Source organism: Galeopterus variegatus, unplaced genomic scaffold (assembly GCF_000696425.1).
Source record: "Galeopterus variegatus unplaced genomic scaffold, G_variegatus-3.0.2 Scaffold2033, whole genome shotgun sequence".
In the NCBI taxonomy this organism is placed as follows: Eukaryota; Metazoa; Chordata; class Mammalia; order Dermoptera; family Cynocephalidae; genus Galeopterus; species Galeopterus variegatus.
Window position 1 is genome coordinate 18,389 of NW_007728144.1, and position 4,136 is coordinate 22,524.

Sequence of the window (4,136 nt, forward strand, 5' to 3'; positions counted from 1 at the left end):
CCCTTGGCGGGAGCGCCGCCGCGCTTCCCAAGTGGCGCACCAGCACAGTGCGCCACCGGGCCGGCCCCATCATCACATTTTTTTAAATAAAAGTTTTTCGGTAGCTGGCACAGGGATCGAACCCTGGACCTTGGAATAATCAGCACCACCCTCTAAGCAACTGAGCTAACTGGCCAACTCTGTCATCACATATTAATAGCCAATGATCATTGTTACAATTTCTTGAGTGCTTGGCATGCACCAGACCCATGCAAGTACTTCCTGGGTATCACGCAATTGAATCCTTTTTATTTTTTTTAAAAGATGACCGGTAAGGGGATCCCAACCCTTGGCTTGGTGTTGTCAGCACCACGCTCAGCCAGTGAGCGAACCGGCCATCCCTATATAGGATCCGAACCCGTGGCCTTGGTGTTATCAGCACCGCACTCTACTGAGTGAGCCACGGGCCGGCCTGCAATTGAATCCTTTTAACATCCCCATTGTTGCCAGAAAGGGAACTGAGTCTAGAGAGGGACAAGAAATTATCCCCGGTTACAGCTGGATTTCTGGCTTCTCTTTTCATTATAAAGCCAGGCTGTAACTAGTGTTCTAAGTGACAGTGTCATTAACCCTTTAGCAGCCCACCCGGAACCACAGACCCCTCAGTCTCACCGAATGGCAATTTTTTGTTTTGGCGGCTGCCAGTATGGGGATCCAAACTCTTGACCTTGGTGTTATAACACGGCGTTCTAACCAACTGAGCTAACTGACCAGCCCTAGTTTGTCTTTCTATCCATCCGGGCCATGGAGTTCTCAGCCTCCTGGGAACCTTGACATTGTCATAGAAGGGATGTCATCACAACCCTAGCCCCGTTCCCTCTCCTCCAGTACCTTTCCTCCCTTTTATTCAGATTCTAACAAATCTTTATGGAACCCTATCACGTGCTGGACAGGGCAGGGTGCCAGGGCTGCTGATCGTGGGAGAATGGATTGCTGCACCCGAGGGCTCCTAGATGAATTGACTTGGTGTTGTCAGCACCACGCTCAGCCAGTGAGCGAACCGGCCATCCCTATATGGGATCCGAACCCGGGGCCTTGGTGTTATCAGCACCGCACTCTCCCGAGTGAGCCATGGGCCGGCCCTACACTAGATTCTTAACATTAGCTGCAGAGCTATCACCAGGGTGGTCACAGCCTCCTGATGGGGTTGAGGAAGGAAGACGGTCATGATGCCACTTCAGACAGTGTCCCAAGATAATGTATTTTCCTTACATCTTGCATTGTCCCATGGCCAGCATAACTGTGTGTCTGTTTTTTACGAGCATGCATTTGTTCAATGTAAACGTTTAAAACCTATTAAACAATTGCTTTGTTCTGCCTGCTTTGGAAGTTGTTCATTTTTAATATGCTGGGAGCCTCGGAGGATGGCAGCACCTAGGCGCTGGCCTTCTCCTGTCTCCTTCCCCGAGGCCCCGAGGAAAGGCCACAGACGGGAGGGTGAGGCCTATACCCGGCCTCTCGTGGGCCTGGAAGCCGGATCCAGGCCTCTCCCGAGGCTCAGGCCTGGCCGTGGCTCTCCAGGGCTCCTTTGGCCCTGTGTGGCCATTCTGCAGTCCTGGCCAGGGCCCTGGCATCACCCTCAGGCCAGAAACCTGGGTGCGGCTGGGGCTCCTTCCTGGGAGAAGGCCAGGGTGAGCCTGTGCGGCTTCCGGCCCAAGAGCGGGTTGTTTCCGGAGTCTGGCGCTGCTTCCGGTGCTTAACTGAATTTCAGGCCGCCACTGGCCTGAGTCATGGGAAACCGAGCCAGGCCTGGCAAGGGCAGGCCTCAGATGGAAGTGGGGACATCTTTTCGGGGGCTTTAAAGCACAAGATAAAAGCCTGGCTGCTTTCCTTCTGCACCCAAATGGCTATGTGGGGTCTGGGCAGGGCCTGGACTAGGGTGATGGGGTGAGCTTCCACAATCTTGTGGCCCAGTGCTCAGATGTGGGTGGGGGACAGCACCTGCAGGCCCCTGAGCCAGGGCTGCTGCAGCAGGAAGGAGTGGTCTGAGTTCCCTAGAAGAGCCGGGCTTTTGCACATGCCGTGCCTGCAGCCTGGACTCCATCCCTCCCACGGGCCCAGTGTTTTCTCTCTTCCCGGTTTCTGCTCAGACATCCCTCCTCCAGGTAAAGACCAAGCACAAGCAACCATTGTTGCCAAATACTCCTACAGGGCCTTCCTCTCGTGTAATCCCCCTACAAGTCCCATAAGGCAGGCCTTATAACTCCTGCTTTACCGATGAGCCAACTGAGGCCCAGAGAGGTGACGCAGTGCTCAGGGTTTCCCCAGCCTCTGAGAGGCAGCAGAGGAGGACATAGCCTGGCTGTAGATGGCACTTGAGGGGGGACCAGCAGGCAGTGGCCTGGGTAGGACATCCACAGCCCAGCCTCAGTCTCACGGTGCCCTGACTCCAGGGTCCGTGTGCCTGTTGACTCAGGTCTTTCCTGCAGACAAGTTCCTGGAGGGCATGTTCCTGTCCTTTTTGCCACTGTGGCCCCAACCTCAGCTCTGTGCCTGGCACATAGAGGGCAGGCAAGTGTTCGTTCCATGAACAGTTGACCTCCAAGCCTTAGTCTTTTCATCTGGAAAATGGGAGACTTCCGCAGGCAAGTGTTCGTTCCATGAACAGTTGACCTCCAAGCCTTAGTCTTTTCATCTGGAAAATGAGAGACTTCAGTGAGATAGTATACTTATGTGCCTGGCACATAGTAGGTCCTCAAGTGGAAATGGGGACAGTTATCAGTGATCAGCCCTTTGCAAGAGGGGTCTGACTTCCTCCTTCTTTTGCCACACTCCCCCTCCAAATTGCTATGGGAGGAACCATTCCTCAGGGGTCCCTGTGCCCCCAGCCCAGAGTGAACCCAATCAGCCCCACCCCACCCTTCCTTGCTTCCCCTTGAGCAAAGGGCCGTGAGCCGCAGTGCCCAAAATATAGGGCTCTCTGCACTCCCAGGAGGGTGGTGGGTAGGGAGGCAGCCAGAGCAGGGGAGGAGGGGGCTGCCTGGCTCACCCCTGCTGGCTGGGATCCCTGGGACCTCGTGGCATCAGGAGCGCCCGCTGGGCTGAATGATGTGTTTTCTGAGTGTGACACATGTTGGCCAACAGAGGACAGCAAATACATTTTTTATGATCCTGGGAGGCTCAGTCGGGTCACGTTTTTCGCTCAGAGAGGCTGGGCGGTGGAGAGGGACGAGTCATGTCTCAGTTATTTGGATCCTCTTTGGGCGAGCTGGGCTACTTCTGCGATGGATCTGGAGGTCCCTGGGTAGGGCTGTGAGCCAGGCTGATTTCAGGAGGGGCTGAGCTGGGTGTGGCGGCTCCCCCTCACCGCTGGAAGGAAAAGTAGCTTGGGGAGGGTGGGGGTGTCAGTGTCAGAGGGCAGATCTTTACCAGATGGAGAGGACACCCTCACGCCCTATCCCCAATTTCCAGCACATGTTCCAGAGAGGCAACAAAGTGACACTGGGTTGGGGAGAAGGAAGCCCAACTTTATCTTTTGGCCTGAAGGTGGGTTAGTATTGGGGGGCAGTTCTTGGGAACAGAGCGTGTCCGTACAGTTTCAAACCTGGGCTTTCCGGGGGACTTCGGTCACCAGATGAGGTTAGGGGCCGCCTAGGGGTGGGTCAAGGAGGCAGGGGGCCCACTTGATGCTGCTCTTACTTCTACTGTTTGTTCATGGGGGGTGGGGGTGATGGAAATTGGGGGAAGGGCTCAAGGCGCCTGCTGGCACTGTCACTGGCTGTTCCCGAAAGAGGGGGGCAGATGCAGAGATGGGTCCGAATCTGAAGTGGATGCGCCCCCCGCTCAGGGATCCCCCAGCGCATTCGGAGGACGCTGCCCGCCCCGCCCCGGAGGGAAGGAAGCCCGGCCTCGGCTCCGTCTCCGGGCCACGGGGTGTTGGAAGTGGGGGACCTCCTCCCTCGCCCGTCCCCCCAGTCTGGAGAACCCCAGGCTCTGCCCGCACAGGTCGCGGCTGACGTCGCCGCCGCATTTCTAGGAATGCCCCCATCCGCTGACTATATTTGGCCAGGGTTTCTAGGAAGCCCCCCCGGCCCCCGCCCCAGCCCCCACGCGGCCCGGCGCGCTCGGCTTCCAGGCTGTCGCCCTCTCCCGGGCCG